The following is an 18,884-nucleotide window of genomic DNA, read 5'->3' as shown; positions in this document are numbered from 1 at the left end:
GTAACTTAGTGTTAGTATTGCATCAAGCAATTGACAACTATAACCACATTGGGCATGTAATGGCTAAACCATCATGTCTTTGGCATCTTTTTCTCATGGATGTTCAGTGGTTCAATGGTGTTGCCCCGAGTAGGGAGCCAACATCAGCATGAGAGAGTGCCACGTTGGAAGACATTGCAGAATAAAACAGAAAGACCTTAGCCATCTCTGACTCCACAAATAAAGCAGACAGCCAGAATTTTGTTGCAAGTATTAGAGAGGCAAAGACTGAAAACGTTACATTGGAAGAGAATGTTGGATATTGGCCGATGAAGAAACAAAGGATTACTTTCAAATGGTAAGTGACTAGCCTGAAGCAACACAAGAGCCACTGTTCACAGTGCAGCTTCTACTCTGTGCCAAATATTACACGAGCCTCTTGGGTAAATCTCAGCACAATATTGATGCAGGTCTCCGTATTTTGAAAAAGAGATGTGAAATGGACTACAGGTTACAGCTCATGACGACAGAACAAAAATTCAGAAGTAGATTCCATAAATCTGAACTATTTGCAGTACACTACCATGCAATGTGTAGTGCAGAATAGATGGAGACATGGCTTTATCTGTTAGGTCAAAGAGGGTCAAGAAGCTTATAAAATGGAAGAGGAATCAGACCAGAATATTCTCACACTTAGTTGTTGAGGCCTTCAGTGAGGAGTAACCTGTACTGGTACTGGCATCCACTCACTATGCTTATACTTGTACATGAGTATTTTTGTCATTAAAGAATACATACATTTAAAGAATCCCCTTCAGATCTTATCAGAGATAAGAGGCACCAGAGGATCCAAGACTCTGCCCTCTACAGCAGTCAGAGCCCTTTGATCAGCTGCTCCTGCTTCAGATTGCTCTCTGTAGAAGTATTGGTTGCTCTACAGAATAAAGTTGCCTCTAACAAACTAAAGTGACTCTCCCCAATGAACTTTCGCTCCATGAAAACCAGCCTTAAACTTAGAACTCACCAGACCCGTCTCATTTCCATGTCAACTCCTGCATTTTGTTTCACCAAGAGATTCAAAAACTGCCAATTTATAACAGATATGCAGCTGGTCTTCATGTTGTTTGGGACTTGAGGTGATAAGAGATTTCTGTAGTAAAGCACTCAGTAAGATTTCTAAGAGGGCTTCACATTTTAACAAATAAAAATAGCACCAATGGTCCCATCAGGAAGACTATAATTTACAAACATTATGAGAGGTGACCATACTGTTTCTGTACATAAACTGCTCACTAGCTAAGTAAAGAGGAAATCTCTACCTACCATTACTAGGGCAAGATATTACAAGTTTTCCTTTTATTATGGTCTTCACCTGACTTCAACAGTTAGCATACCCCACTTTGTGACCTACAGCTTTATGTCTGTGGGCAGCAGAATATAGAAAGTGTCTGTAATCAAGCTGGGAGGAGCTGTTCCAAGCCTGAATTTACCTAAGGGAATCTTCAGAAAGGGCAGAATGAAAGCCAAGGTATGCAAATAGATCCAGGCAGGGGGAAAGATTAAATGTTGCTATTTGAATGCATAAACCTCTTCATGTTTAATAAGTACTCACAGATCTGGGAAAGTTACAGAGAAAATAGTTTATAAACAGTATCCCATCTGAGCAACTTGCACCTTGGGGCCAGTGATAGGTCTCTTTATTTGTAGCTGTACAATAACCATTGCTTTTTGGTTGTTTTAATACACTGGTTTTTCCAGGCATGAGCTGCTAATATACACTGCTTTTACTGACCAATGTCTGTCACCATCCCCCAAGATAGTATTGTATTGAGTCTTTAAAGACCCATTCTGCCTCCCCTCCCCAATGTTAAGATAAGTATTTTGGGTAGAACTCATCCATTCTTTGCTCCCAGATCCAGGAGTGGTTAGTACATGAGTCAGATCTGATCACTCATGCTGGGTCAATTCCCTATCCCTGCTGAGGAAGGCTAGACACATGCCCCAAGATGGCCTTGCAGGACTCAATTGTGAGAATTGCTTTCTGTAGAATTTTTGAGAATGAGGAGCTCTCTTCCTCTTGGGGTTGTTTTCTGGGCTGGTAGGAGGTAAACATGGAAAGGCAAGCACTTTTGTACCATAAGGGATGAATCATCAACCAGGAAAACAGAGTCTAGCAGTGAAGAGCAACTGAGCCCTGATGACAGTGTTGTAGTTCCTAGAACTTGCCTTAGGTGCTATTTTTTTTCAATTTATTTGTTTTAATTAGTTACACATGACAGCAGAATGCATTTGTGCACTTTGATACATCATACATAGATATAATTTCATTTTTCTGAGGGTGCATGTTGCAGAATCATATTGGTCATGCAGTCACATATATACATACAGTAATAATGTCTGTTTCATTCTACTATCTTTCCTATCCCCACATCCCCTCCCCGCCCCTCCCATCACTTCCCTCTACCTAATCTAAGGTAAGGCTATTCTTCCCTAGTGCCCCCTGCCTTATTGTGAATTAGCATCTGCATATTAGAGAAAACATTCGGCCTTTAGTTTTGTGGGATTGGCTTATTTCGCTTAGTGTGATATTCTCCAACTCCAACCATTTACTGGCAAATGTCATAATTTCACTCTTCTTTAAAGCTGAGTAATATTCCACTGAGTACATATACCACAATCTTTATCCATATCCATATCCATATACATATCCATAATCTAGCTATTATGAACTGAACTGTGTCACTATAATATGCTGATTTTAAGTCCTTTGGGTATAAACCAAGGAGTGGGGTAGCAGGGTTAAATGGTGGTTCCATTCCCAATTTTCTGAGGAATCTCCATACTGCTTTCCATAGGTGCTATTTTAATAGATTATCTTTCATTGCTCAGGCCACTTTGAATTAAGTCACTTTCAACTAATATAATCCTTTTGCATGTGTTTCTCAAGTCATCTTTAGAGTATGTCCCTGAAGTTCAGTCACTCAGCCTGGGATCCTACTGTCAGACCCTTTTTGATTCTGAGGATCCTACCTTGTTCCTTTAGGTGGTTCTCAAGAAAGGATGGTTTTGTTTCCTAAGGGATTCTTGGAAATATGTAGAGAGATTTTTGGGTTATCATGAATGAAAGGAGGTAGGTATAGACCAGAGATGCTGCTACACAATGCATAGGACAGTCACCTACAACAAAGATCTATGCAACCAAAATGTCAATAGTGCCATTATTGAGAAATGGGCCTTCAGATATTATAATTACTTATTTTCCAGGCACTAATTTTTTAGCATTATTAATTTTTATTCAATAATCACACGTTAGAGGCCTCTGGGCTAAAAACTGTAATATGTTTGAGAAGCAGTAATGATTAGGCCATGTCCTGCTGTCAGGGAACTTGACCCCAGTGGTCTTATCCTCTTTCTTCTTACCTTGGTTAACCTACCTGAACCTCAGATCCACCTTGTGACTGTCTAGTGTTGGGATATTGGACATCCTGAACATGGTCCATTCTGCTGCCTCTTGAATTGAATCATGACAAGTAACATTCATCATCCTAAATAGCTACCTGCTTTCAGCATAGTAAAGCATCCCTTGTAACTGGAGCAGAGAATTTTGCATGGGCTGAAGGAATTGAGCTTTTTTCAGTCGTGTGTGTGTGTGTGTGTGTGTGTGTGTGTGTGTATTTTTGTATTTTTTTAAGCTTTCTGAGCTTCATGGAAATCTTTTTCTGGAGAAGTAGCAGACCGTAATTATGTCTTTTTGACTTCATGATGTGGTGAGTAATAGGTGCTGGTTGAAAGGAGACCATTTACAAGAGCAGGGGAAGTGAATGCAAATGTGGTGTTCTGTCTAGAGTATTTGTAGTATATAATTTTGGAAAACTGCTTGTTAATGTCTGGTGGGTAACCTCTCAAGGTCTCCCTTCAGCATTATTATGCTACTGGTGTATTCCAGGTCTCGGAAATTGTATCTAAAGAACTGGATTTTTTTTTTTTTTTTTTTTTTTTTGTGCGAGAATGAGGGACTAGGAAAGAATCACACGAGTCCGTATTTTTCCACCCTAAGTGAATCTGTTGGAAAAAAAAAACCGGGTTGCTGTGGCATGCTTTGTGACTGCTATTTTGAAAACCTGGTCATATATTTTTAGCCTACGAAACCTCTGCTCTGACATGCATCCTCGTGGGGCCATGACACCGCTGCTGAGAGAAGGGAAACCCAGCTCCACTCCTCACTGCGTCACAGCAGGACACACAGGAGGCAAGGGAAGCCCTTTCAAGTTCTGGCTGTGATAATCCTAGAATTTACCTGGCCGTCGACTCCAGCCTCACAAAGTTATTTTTTTAATATAAAACCAAGGAGCCCTGGGACCTGGCCTGCTGCTGCTGAGAAAGTGGGAGCAGTGGAGGATGAGGTCCGGGAGGTGGGGAAGCTGTGATCTAAGAAGGGAAGTCAGAGCACCTTTCTTTCAAAGCAGTGTGTTTTTTATAACTCACTATTGGAGGTGACTGGAGGAATGACACCAGTTGGCTCCTTAATTTGTCATCATTAAATAGCTCTGCACTCAAGTCAGATACACAGTTCACCTTCCATGATTTCTCCGGAATTGAGGGATGGTAGGGAAAGGGGTTTTCCTGGGCCCTTTATGAGACTAATGTACTACCTACTGAGTGTATGCAGCAACTTCACTTTCTCTCTCTCTCTCTCTCTCTCCCTCTCTCTCTCTCTCTCTCTCTCTTTTTTCCCCCAGTGCTGGAGTGGAACCTGGTGCCTCATGCATGCTCCACAAGTGCTCTATCAGTGAGCTACACTCCCAGCCCTTTCCTAGGCCTTTGAGCCAGATCAGTGGTAGTAGAATTGGAATGTGCCTTATTGTTTTCATCATTTATGAACTCTAAATGATAAAAACCCAGTCTCCTTTCTTTTCTTTTTCTTTTTTTTTACTTTGTGCTTATGCACAGAATATTAAAAGAGAGTCCATTTCCTATTTTTTGAAAATACAACACAATGAAGATGGCTAAGTGGAAGGCATAAATAATGACTAAAAATACATTTCATACTAACCACTGTGTGGCACACACTGTTGTCCATGCTGCTTCTATTATCCAATTTAATCTCTCTGAAGATGATACAGGTATTATTTTCACTTTATTGATGTAAATGTCTTTGAGCTAAGTTCAACATTGCATCCCTCCAGGAATAGTGCCATCATGTTGCAGGTGTCCCCCTTTACAGGTGTGGAGCAACTTGTAAAACAAATGATGAAACAACCATGGATCAGAGAGACGAACTATGAAATCTCGGCAACTCTTTTTGAAGGTAGAATACCTTGTTGAAGACACTTTCCATTTGAGAACAGCTAACTGGGTAAAATATTGAAAACAAAGTCTGTTGGAAGTTAAAGAAGCAGATAGGAACCAAGTCAGTTGTTCCTTAGAGAAGTCAGAGAGAGAAAAACCCTGAGTTGGAATTGATGGCTTCCCTTCCCTTTGAGGCAGGTGACTTCCAAAGCAGCAGCTTAGTTCATGAGAAGCTTTCAGACATTGGAGAGGGCTAAGGTACATATCATGTGCCAGACAATGATCTAGGCCTTTTATGTCCTTTATTGTCTCATTAAATCCTTTCAAGATAACTATGAGGTAGATAAATTCCTCCACGTTTTAAAGGTGAAAAAAACTGAGACACAATGAGGTTAAGTAAGTGACTTGCTCAGATCTCTCTGGGTGCTAAATATGCCATGTTATATCCCAAGGCTCATTACCTTGCTCAGGTATACAGAACCTTGCACTGACTGCCAGTCATTCTATGGTCGTTAATTCTTGGTCCTCTTGGACCAGTGTGTTAGGAGCCAGGAAACTGAGACTAAAAGAAAAGACAAAACATGGACTTTTTTCCTAGAAAATTCACTGGTGAGTGGGGAAACCAAAAGTAGGTGAAAAGCTATAACTGACTCAAGGAAAACTTGTCATCCTGTGAAAGAGTTTGGATTTTCTTTGGAAGCATTGTGGAAAAGAATTTTTTGGAGGAGATAGAGGCTGAGCATTAATTCAGACAAAAGCTGATGGCAATGGTGGTTGTGGCAGTAGGGATGGAGATCAGGTTATAGACTCCAGAGGGATGTAGAAAGCAGGCCATGGAGTGGGTAGAACAGTGTTTTTTTTCCAATAGTGGTATCCCATGGTTGCTGGTGTAGACAAGTCCTCTGAGAGGCGTTTCTTAACACTGGAAAGTCAGTGTGGATTAAAGCAATGTCAAGTAATGCATTTGTAGAATCATAATTAAACCTTGATTCCTCAAGACAATTCTCCTTGTTTAGGTGGCAAGAATGGCTTTTCTGTGGTTAAAAAAAAATAACAACAACAACAACAGAACACCAACAGACCTAGGCCAAGCATCTGAAAATTTGGAGAGAGTCATTCTTCTGAGCAAATATGAGCAAAAATGATGACATTATAGCTGGAAAGACAGTTCTCATTCCTGACCACAGCTTTCCCATCAAAATTCCAAGTAGTTTGAAATTTTCCTGTTCCAAATTCAGCTGCCAACAACCATCCATGTGTTTCTTATCTTCTTTGTCAGCACCTGGTCAATTCAAGAGATGAGAGATATGCAGATACTCATGGATTACTGAGAACAGAGAATGTCTGAGAAGGGTCTATATACTGGAAAGTCACTGATGGGCTCCCTTTCATTTTATTCGTTTGTAAGCTCCCTTTTGTTTTACTTGTGGTAGGATCGGGCTCTTCATCCTGACTGTTTTCAGAGTAAGGCTTCTTTGGGAATACTAGGCCTTTGTCTACTGTGTGAGCCAGTTTTCTGTCACTATGACAAATAGCTGAGATGAATAATTTATAAAGAAAAAAGGTTGATTTTGGCTCATAGTTCTGAAGTTTATAGTCCATGATTGGTTGATCCTGTTATTCGGACCTACAGCGAGGTAACACATCATGGAGGGAGTGCACAGCAGTGTGGAACCACTGAATCCGGGCCAAGAGACAAAAAAGAGGAAGAGGAAGGGGTAGAGGTCTGACTCTCCTCTTGAAGGGCACACTCCCAATGACCTAAAGACCTCCTAGTAGGCAAACCTCCTTAAGGGTCCACTCCTTCCCAATAGTGCCACCCTATAACAGGCCTTAATGGGATTTTGTGGGTACATTAAATATTGAAACTACAGAATCTATGTAGCAAATGGTGCACATTTTAGCTCACGTATAGCAATACTTTATTTGACCTTATTCTATAATGCAGTTGTTCTTTAAGAAACTTACCCTGCTTTAAATTTTATTTTCTTTCAATTCTTCCAACTAGAGAGTGTTCTAAAACATTCTGCTTCATTTCTATTTAAAAAGCATAAATCAAATTATGGAATTTTTATGGGGGTGATGAAAATTATTATGATCATCAATATTTTTTTTGATAGTACAATACCCTTGTTGAAGTATTTATTATACAAAATGCCCCGGTACACAACATTTTAATATGGGTTGCTCTGTTCTCCCAGCTTTGCAGATGTGCAATGATCATGATAGTACCTAACTCACTTCTAGACTGATGCCCTGTTGAACCAAACAGGGTCTTGCTTGTATCTCCTCTGATGAGTGCATGAGATTTTGATAGTCATGGTCATTTCATTTTTTCTGAATGATTACAAATTTTTTTGTAACACTGAAACCTATCTCAGTAAATTTGAGGGTAAACAGTAACAGAGTAGCAGGTGACCTTTCAAAAGAAAGTATGTGTTTCTGGAGGCATTCTTTATTTAAGTTTGCAGAGAGTCATTCCTCTGCAACTTCTCTTCCAGAGATTTTAGGATCATCCTTAATTTCTGCTTCACTTTTGGGATGTTTGATATCCAGAGTCCAAAAACAATTGTAGTTTTCTTAGGGTAAATGATGTTTTAAGAATTTTTGGAATCTATAGTGAACTTTACCTGTCCTTCTTACTCTAATTCCCAAATACAGTAAAAGAAGTAATCCACTTTCAATAATGGTTCACTCCATAGAGAAATATGTTACCTTGGCGAGTTTGATTTAATTGATCAACAGAATACAGTTCCCAACTTTCCTTTTGGTTGAGAGGGTGATTTATGGATCCAAGAGAGAAAAAGGACCAGGGGGATGGCAGAGCTAAATGGAAAAATGGAAAGTATGCCAACATGCCAAGGTGTGTGAGTAGGGGGGTTTGGTGGGTGAAGGAGAGTGGCCAAGCATGGAGGGGCAGAGGCAGATAGGGAAGTCTGTAACCATACAAGAAGAAGCAACTGAACTAGGAAATAAATTAAATATATAGAGAGAGAGTTGGGGGAGAAGGGGAGGATCTTCAGTGGCCACTGAATTGGACACCCTGCTGTAGCTTAGATCTTTCTTGTAATAAAGAGCTTATTTCCCAGCTGCTGATAGTGCTGTCGAAAGATGTCATTCCTCTTTGGGCATGGGATTCCTCATTTCAATGTCTGTGTATAAAGTGTATAAAGGCTTCCTCAACTTAGGACCACTTTGAAGGGACTCCCCCGCCCCAGAGGTCTGTATGGAGTTAACTGAGGCTGTCACTGGCACTGTGACAGTTCAACTGCTCCTTCTCTCCAATGCTGCTTCTTTCCTTTCTACAGGTATTGATCTCCAAAGCATTTCGTAATAAATACCTTGCATGCTCATCTTCATCTCAGATGTTGCTTTTCAGAGAACCCAACTAGAAGCAATCATCTAGCACCCCTTTTTGAATTTTCAGCTTGCTTTTATAGGCAGTCTGTGGTGAGATGTGAGGATGGGTCACACCAGTTTAATGAAATCAGGTAAGATTCAAGCTACAAGGGTCTCTCATTTATTTATATAGCCTACAGTGCTGAACATATACAAAAGGAGTATCTGTGCAAGTGAACTCACACATGAGTAGTACTAGGGACATGCAAAATAAGGTGCTAACTCTCCTGGTAATCCACATCCAACTTTAAAAGAGACAAGAACTGGAGCTGAAACAGATAGTTGGTTTTTCAAGCTAAGGTGCTAAAGAGATTATTCTAGAGAGTGAACTGAGTTCCACGATGAGCAATGCTTTAGAAAGAAGAAGGCATAGAGATAAATAAGTTCTATCCGATGGATCCCTGGACAATGGAGTCCACTGGAGTTAGAGTAGACCTGATGTTGAAAGGAGCTCAAACAAGACACATTCCATGTATTCTTTGAAACCCAGAAGTAAGTGTGTGTGTGTGTGTGTGTGTGAGAGAGAGAGAGAGAGAGAGAGAGAGAGAGAGAGAGAGAGAGAGACATCGTCAGCGCCTAGGATTTCTATAGGCTGATGAAGATCTGCAGCTTGCTGTTAAAGATTGACTGGTACAGCTGGTGTCCTGGGCAACCCTAGTAAGAGCACTTTCAAGCCTCAGCAAAGGCAGCATGCTTCAGTACTGCTTCCCTTTTTCATGTTTACGAAGGCTGACTCTCCAAGCTCATAGGCACATAGGTGGGACTTTTCAGATCATTTTGGCCCTTAACTCTATAGTATCTATAATCATAGTCAGTGAAATGAAATACAGTGGGATTGGCACAATGAATTTCTTTTGTTGATTTTTTTTTTCAGAGCAGGATACAGACTTTTAGACCAAATTTGGTACATTGCTCCTGGAAATTACCCCTGTGTCTTAAGTGCTCAGGTCCTGCTCTTCTACCCATAAGGTGCCCTCCCCCTTAAATTCAGCTTTTTAAAAAAATTGTATGGATTTGTATAGATATGCTCATGATTAATTTAGGATAGGTCAAATGTCCAAAAGTGATAGTGTTGGGGACTAAGATGGGGATTTTAAAAACTGGTACTTCAACATTTTGGAACATGAGAGATATTAGATATGAGGATGTTCTCCTAGCACAAAATTCAAAATGACACTAACCAAGACAGATGTAAATGGAACACAATTACATTCATAGTACAGCAGCATCTTGCAGCACCTATAAAACACTCATAGTATCCATTTTGTCCTCCTTTATATAATAGCATAAGGCTATTGCTAAATAGAACTATTTGCTGCCCTGATGTCAGACATTGATACTTTTCATGTTCCAGGAAAAAGGCAGTCCTTATTTCTCTGCCTCTTACTTCAATATCATGGCCATTGTGCATACGTCCAGAAGGAATAGAAATAATATTTTTTGGCCCAAAAGAGGAGGGTGCTGGTGAAAAATTCTTACTGATGTACTATATGCAGTGTCTTTGCTATTAGTCTGTGGGAAAATCCTCAATTGACTACGAATTCCTATTTTTAACTGGTCTATCTCACATCCCCTCACTGTCCTAATTAGTATTATATTACTCATTTTCACAGATGAAAAAAGGGGAACAAAGAATTAAAATGAGTTCCTGAGCTCTGTTTTTTTTATAAACCAATATCATTTTGCGTTTAGTAGGTCATAGCCTACTAATATGTATATATAATTTAAAAATTCTATATGCAAGGCAATGTACACAGAACCAGCCACCCTTTTTTTTTTGTTTTGCTTTGTTTTGACACTGAATATGACATTTCAGAGCAAGGTCTATTTAGTTCATGTAGCGCCCCTTTATTTTCATACACAATTGTATAATTTATTGAATCAACCCAATAGAGAGCATCTAGGTTGTTTCCACTGAAAACAACACTACAGTGAATTTTTGTTTATTAATTTACAGTCTTCAAGATACCTATAAATGTAACCTCTGAACTTCCTCAAGTCCTGTAAAACTTCTCTGGCTCTAAAGGAGACCTTCATGGGTAACGAGGAAAAACTGGGATGGTAGATGTTGTCTCCCACTCCCATCCCGTTATAAGCACTGACCCTTGAACTTATTTTCTGTCAGTATCTCACTATTTGAGATTCTCTTTCTGTGTCATGATGAGTCATAGCCATGTCCTGTTTAACTCTAGGAGTGCTTTTCTGCATGAACATCTCTGACAAATTGATGCTCATCTTTTTAAACCTATTAACATATCACCACTTGGGGCCAGACACTTTCCTTCCATTTCCAGAATTAATCATTCCCTTCTTCCAGTGCCTTCTGCCTTGTCCACATTTCTGTTGCTGCCCAAACAGCCCTTTATTATGATTTTGTGTGTACTCGTTTTGTCTTCCTAATGGACTCAGACCCTGGTGCACTGGGACACTGGCTTATTTGTCTTCTCATACTTAAAGCTAAGTAGATTTATTCTTTCTGATTATTATCTATCCCTGTACTCGATGGAGCAGATCCTTGACGGATGTTTGTTAATGGGCAAGTGAAAAGATTCTAAGGGAACATGTCTGAACGTACAAAAGAAAAACATCGGGGGCCTGGAGTCAATAGTTAGTTACAGATCTAGAGGAGACAATGAGGAGCTGCGTTGCTGGGGAAGGCCCCTGAGAGAGATGGTGACCTCAGCTTTCCTTCCTGTCTACAAATTTTCAGCTTTTTATTTTATGTTCTCAGTCATTTTTCAACTTGTTGCCCTTTTGATTATTTCAGTCAGCTTTCTCACTGCTATGACCAAAAGAGCTGACAAGAATAATTTTACAGAAGGGAACTTTATCTGGGGCTCACAGTTTTAGCGGTCTCAGTCCATAGATGGCTAACTTCATTTCCCTGAGCCCAAGGTATGGGCAGAACATCATGGCAGAAGAGTGTGATGGAGGAAAGCCTCTCAGAACATGGCCACCAGGAAGTAGAAAGAGACTTGCCTCATCACAGACAAAACAGAGATCTCCAAGGCATGCTCTCAATGACCCACTTCCTCCTCCAGCCACACCCACCTGCCTAAGTTACCACCCAGTTAATCCCTCAGTGAATTAACACATTGATTAGATTAAGGCTCTCCTAACCCAATCATTTCACCCCTAAACTTCATATTGAAACCATAACAGTGATTCTGGATGTTTTCTTATGCTACTGAGAAATTTGTAAGTTTCAGGAAAAATAAATAAAGCTGATTCTGTCTAAGTGCAACATTAACACTAAAGTCAAAGTCTTGGTCAAGAAAGAGTTACCAAAAAAAGGCAAAACAGACCTGAAAATGTGTTTTTGTATAATAAAGTTTGAAAAGGAACATGTTTCTATATGAAATAATTTGGGAGGATATTCTCGCTCTAAGAATACTATATTACCATTAATTTTATTAAGTATGTGTCAAAGTCGTGTTTTTGATTTTAAGTGTAGTCACCCTCTGAATTCCTGTATTCTCAAATAATATTTGAGTGATTTTTTTTAAATCTATAGATTAAAGTAAAGCTTCAATAACAACAAACACAACAACAAAAAATCTACTTTAAAAAGCTATGCTTGATTTTTTAAAAATAGAATCAAATGTATGAAATATGATATGTCAAGAGCTTTGTAATGTTTTGAACAACTAATAATAAAAAATAAAATAAAATAAAAAAAGTTTAAAAAAAAAGAACATCAGGACAAACAGAAAATCATAAATGTTTCCAAGAAAAAAAACTAAGGTCTTTTATGAGCAAATTGGATATTAGAAGATAATGGACATAAATTCCAAAGAATAAATGATTTTCAATCCTGTGTTCTTTATATCCAATCACACTCTTAATTAAGTGCAAAAGTAAAATAAAGACTCAGTACATTCAAAGGATAAAAAAAAAAAAAAGAAGAAGAGCACAGTTTGATACAGGTTAATGTCTAGCAAAATGTCCCTGCCCTTACCCTGGAATATGGAGTCCCTCGCTGTAAGTCATGGTGAACTCTGCTTTGACTATCATTATTTCTTTAGGATTTTTATATTTTTACCATTTTTATCCATGTAGTGTGATAGTAAAAACAAATGTGACTCCATTTTGTTTTGTGACTCCATCCTGTAAAACAACCAGGCCAAGTAGAAGGGTCATGACTGGGGCAAGATGTCCTTTTCCTTTTGCTATAGAAACCTTTAAGAACACGGAACTACCTAATGGGGCATTGTTTCTGTAACTAGGGTAACGGGGCTCTGTTTCTGTAACTGGGGTGACTGGGCTAACTGTGATTGGTTAGGCTTCCCTCCGCCTGACTGCACTCTCCCACTTCTGTAACCTGGCTTGCTTGCATTGGCTAGACCCCCAAACATCCCTTTTGCATTTTGAGGCTTATAAGGAGTGCCCTTGAAATTGTTCGGGCTGATCTGGGGAACAGCCGTATGTTCTGGTCAGTCGCCACTGGTGTGCTTCAATAAAGGCTTGATTCGATTACAAAAATAAATAAATAAATAAAAATAAAGTCGAATTACTTATATTAAAAAAATAACATTTTCTATGCAAAGAATCAGCTTAAAATTAAATACCTTTTCTTGTAATTATATGAAAATTTCTCTCAAAATATGCCAAAGTCAAACTTGTAGTTATATTGCTATAGTAACAAGCAATAGCTTGTGAAACAATATATTAGACACAATTTATTAAAGTCTTCGTGTCTTTGATTAAAACTCTATACAAATTAAACCTATTCCTCTCTCTATCAAACCCCAGGTAACCACCATTCTACTTTCTGCTTCTGTGATTTTTATTACTTTAAATACTTCATATAAGTAGAAATTATACAGTATTTGACCTGTGTCATGATTGATTTATTTCACTTAGCACAAACGCTTCTGGGTTCATATTGTAGCATATGAAAGAATTTTCTTTCTTTTGAAGGCTGAATAATATCCTACCATATGTGTATAGCACATTTTGCTTATCCATTCATCCATTGGTGGATACTTGGGTAGCTTCCACATTTTAGCTGTTGTGAATGCTGCCACTATGGACATGAATTCACGAATAATTCTTTGAGATTCTGCTTCCAATTTTTTTGAGTCTATACTCAGAAGTGAAATTACTGGATCACAGGGAACAGGCTCTGTTTTTGAGGAATAGCCACATTGTTTTTCAAAGAAGCTATATGAGTATACTTATTATCTGACAGTACACAAGGGTTCCAATTGCTACACATCCTCACCAATACTTGCTATTATTTGTTTTTTAATAGTAGCTAATGGATCTGAGGTGCTATCTCATTGTAGTTTTCATAATGATTAGTAATGTCAAGCATTTTTTCATGTGATTGTTGAACATTTGTCTATCTTCTTTGAAGATATGTCTATTCAAGTCCTTTTCACTTTTGAATTGGGTTATTTGGTTTTGTGATGTTGAGTTTCAGGAGTTTTCTATATATCCTGAATATTAATCTTTTATCAGACATGGGATTTGCAAATATTTTTATGGATATCATGAGTTTCCTTTTACCCTTTTGGTAGTGTCTTTTGATGCGTAAGAGTTTTTGGTTTGATGAGGTCCATTCTGTCTCTTTTTTCTTCAGTTGTCTGTGCCTTTGATGCTGTATTCTAGAAATCATTGCCAAATCTCATGTCATGACTGTTTTGCTTCTAAATGTTTTATAATTTTAGAATTAACATTTGGGTTTTTTGCCCAGACTGAATTAATTTTTGTACATGGTGTTAGTGGTGGGTCTGACTTCATTCTTCTGCAAGTGGCCACCTAGTTCTCTCAGCAGCATTCACTGAAAAGACTTTGTTTTCCCACTGAGTGGTCTTGGAACTCTTATGAAAAGAATTTGTCCATGAATGTGATTCTTTATTCTATACTATTTGTCTATTTGACTATTTTTATGCCATTAGCATACTATTTTGATTATTATCGCTTTGTAGTAAGTTAGTAATAAGTTTTGAAATCAAGAAGTTTGAGTTCACATGGGCAATTTGTTGTGGTATTATATATTTTTTATTTGTTCTTTTTAGATATTCGTGAAAGCATATTACTATATTTTTAATAGACTTGATTTTTTAAAGAGAAGTTTTTGGTTCACAGCAATATTGTGGGGAAGAAAGAGATTTTCCATGTGTCTCCACCCACTATGTACACAGTCCCCCTCATCCTTCATATCCTTCTCTTTTATTTGGGGTTGCTTGAGATTCCATGCAAATTTTAGGATGGTTTTGCTCTTTCATTGAAATATTTTAGTGTAATTTTGATAGAAATTACATAAAACCTATAGATCATTTTGGGTAATTTGGCTTTTTAACATTTTAAATTCTTCGAATGCATAAACATGATGGTGTTTCCATTTGTCTATGTCATAAAATTTTTTTCCACAATGTTTTTAAGTTTTTATTGTACAAATCTTTCACTTTCTTTATATTTTATTTTTATCCCTTAGTATTTTTGGTGCTACTGTAAATGAAATTATTTTAGTAATTTCCTTTTATGATAGTTCATTGATAGTAATGCGGATAGAGAAATGCAGATGATTTTAGTGTGTTGACTTTGTAACCTGCTACTTTGATGAATTCATTTATTAATTCTAACACTTTAATATTTTAAAAGAGATTAATACATATAAAATCATATCATCTGTGAACAGAGATAATTTTAGGCCTGTATATTTATATATCTGCATTAGATTCTACTCATTGGTTATGTTGAAATCTATCTTAGTCTTCAGTTGATGGACTTTTAGGTTGTTTGCAATCTTTTGCTCATAATGAATGTAATGTAAATTCATCATTTGATGTAAGTAAGAGTATAATTACTGACTCAAGAAGCATGTAATGTTAATTTTAGATATATAGAGCCAAATTTTCCCTCATAGAGGAAATAGCAAATGATATTCCTCCCAGTCATAAATAAATGTGCCTGTTGCCCATGTCATTATTAATTGGGTATGCTACAAACTTTAATTTTAGGAAACCCAAGTTGTAAAAACTTATTATACCTTTAATTTGCATTTGCTCTTTATAAGGAATCAGACATTTTCACCCAAACAGCCATTTCTATTTCTTTTTCATATTATTTATTTCAACAATTTAATCCAAATGTGTACAATTTAACCCACTCACCTTTCAAAGCATATTTATAGTTTGCAATGAATTCCACTATCCAGGTTTAGATTATTTTCGGTACCCCAAAATGTCCTCTCCCATATATTTGCATATAATTTCCTATCTCATATTCAGCCCTAGGAAAACATTGGCATTTATTTTGTCATTATAAAATTCATTATGTAATTACCTTAACTGGTAATTTTATATAAGTAATGTTTGCAATATGTATTTTTTTGGAGTCACCTATCTTTCAATCAGTGTAATGTTTCTGAGGTGTGTCTGTACTGTACCACGTCAGTACTTCATCCCTTTTTATTGCTGAATGATGTCTATTATATAAATATACCACATTTTATTTACTCATTTACCACTTGATGAACATTTTTATGATTTCCAGCTTGGGGCTATTATGAATAATACTTATTTGAACACACACTTACTGGTTTTTGTGTGGACATATGTATTCATTTCTTAGGATTCTGAGAAGTAGAATTGCTGGGTCATACAGTGAACTTACATTTAACTTCGTGAGGAACTATCAAACTTTTTGCAAAGTGGCTATATCATTTATCTTTCTACCAGCAATAAACAAGAGTTCCAGTTCTTTCACTTATTTGCCTACAGGTTGGATTATCTTTCTTTAAGATTATGCATGATTCTAATGCATTTTCAGTGGCATCTTGCAATTTTGATTTGCATTTCCCTAATTACTAAGGATGCTGAACATATATTTGTATGTATCATGGCCATTTGTTTATTTTATGTGCTATGACTATTCCAATCTCTTACTTATTATTTCTAGTGGTTTATACTTTCCATCTAGTTTCTCTTATTTATTTGGCATACTCATTTATAAATCCCCTCATAATCTTTTAAATTTTTATTTAGTATAGTGATATTTCCTCTTTCATTTCTGAGCTAAATAACTTGTGTTTTCACTCTCTGCCCAGTCCCCTTGGTTAGTCCAGTTAAAGATTTGAAATGTTCTTGATCTTTTGAATGAAACAACTTTTGGTATTATTGCTTCACCCTATCATTTGTTTTCTAGTTCTCTGATTTCTTACTTTGGAGTTAGTTTGCTTTTTTACTACTTCTTTAAGGTAGGTAATGATCTAAGAGCTTTCTTATTTTCTGAGATATCCCTTTAAAGTTATATCTATTTCTTTAATCTGACCTGAATTTGGTAACTTGCATCTGCTCATTCGCTCTTTCTCTCTCTCTCTTTCTCTCTCTCTCTCTCTCTCTCTCTCTCTCTCTCTCTCTCTCTTCCCTCTTTCTCTCTCTTATTGGGTAGTTTTGGTAAAAATTTGTCAATTTTGTTAGTTTTTACAAAGAACTAAGTTCTGGTTTTATTGATTTTTTTTAAAACTTTGATTTAGTCAGCTTTTTCACTGCTGTGACTAAAAGATCTGACCAGAACAACTCTAGAAGAGGAAAAGTTTATTTGAAGGCTCACAGTTTTGGAGGACTTTGTCTATAAAGGCTGGCTCCATTTCTCAGGGCTTGAGATGAGGCTGAACATTGAGGTGCAGTGTGTGGCAGAGAGAAGCAGCTCACATCATGGTGATCAGTGATAGAGCACTTATCTGGCACGTGCGAGGCACTGGATTTGATCCTCAGTCCCACATAAAAATAAATAAATGAATAAATAAATAAACAAAAAAACCAAACAAATAAAGATATTTTAAAAAAAAGAAGCAGCAGAGAGTTCTCCACTCACCAGATGCACCTAGACATCCCAAAGCCTCACCCCAATTCCCACCTCCTCCAGCAACACGCTACCACTTCAGTCACCACTTAGTCCCCTTTCAGGGAATAAATCCACTGATTGGGTTAAGATTCTCACAACCCAATTATTTCTCCTTTGAACCTTCTTGCCTTGTCTCACATGTGAGCTTTTGGGGGACACCTCACATCCAAACCCTAACAAACTTGCACGCTTATTGTTTAACTTCTAACTATTTGAGGAGTTTCCAGATGTCTCTTTGATTGTGTATTTCTAAATTAATTCCATTGTGATTGAAAGTACACTTTGTATGATTTCAGTCTTCTAAAATTTGTTTTATGGCCTACCATATGGACTCATCTTGGAAAATGTTTCATGTACCCTTGAGAAGATGATGGATTCTGCCTTTGTTAAGTGGAATGTTGACATAAATCAGATTTGGTTGGTAGTGTTGTTCAAGTCTACTGATCTTTTAAAATTCTGGTTTTAACAGTAATTGAATCTTGGGTATTAAGATTTCCAACTTTCACTGTTGAGTTGCCTATTTCTTTTATGTTCCTCTGTTCTTTTACTGCCATCTCTTCTTGTTAAGAAAAGAATATTTAGTGTAGCATTTTAATTCTTTGGTTTTTTAAAAAAAGCATTTTTGAGTTATTCTCTCAGTGACTGCCCTAGGAATTATAAAGTTCTTCATAATTTACCACAATTACTGTGCAAGGAAACCAACTTAATTTGGGAAAAATAAAGAAATTTGATCCCAATATAGCTCTGTTTTTACCTACTCCTTTGTGATATTACTCTTACATATATTATATCTACATATTTTATTAGGCAATATAATTTTATAATTATTTCTTTATATAATCTTATACCTTTCCAAGATATTAAGGAAATAAATGAAAAAAATATTCTTTTAGATGATTTTATATTAATCTACATATTTATCATTTCCAGTTCTCTTCATCTTGTGGATTTGAGTTACCATCTTGTGTTATTATTGTCTTTCAGGTCAAAGGACTTTCTTATAACCTTGTGAAAGTCCCTTTCCTGCTTTCCCAAGAACTCCAAAGAGATGGGCAAGTCCACAAAGAACCTCACACCAAGAATAGATTTTCCTAGAAAAATAGACAAACTGTTAAGATCTCCCTGTCTTGAGGAGAGCTTGGTTATGACCAGATGGGAGAAAATTCAAGTACAAACTAGGAAGTTAAGCAGTAACCTGTTTAGGAATGCTTAATTCAGTGTGAATTGTGTCACATGCAAAATGGGTATATTTTTGCTTCCTTAATTTGTTCCAAGGAAACAAAGAATTTATTGATGACAATTCGGTTTCATATGAACAGACAACCTATGGTATTCTGTCCTGACTTGTGTTGCAGATCAGA

This window comes from Spermophilus citellus (genome assembly GCF_964194105.1).
Source record: "Spermophilus citellus genome assembly, chromosome: 3".
In the NCBI taxonomy this organism is placed as follows: domain Eukaryota; kingdom Metazoa; phylum Chordata; class Mammalia; order Rodentia; family Sciuridae; genus Spermophilus; species Spermophilus citellus.
This window is presented reverse-complemented; position numbering follows the sequence as displayed.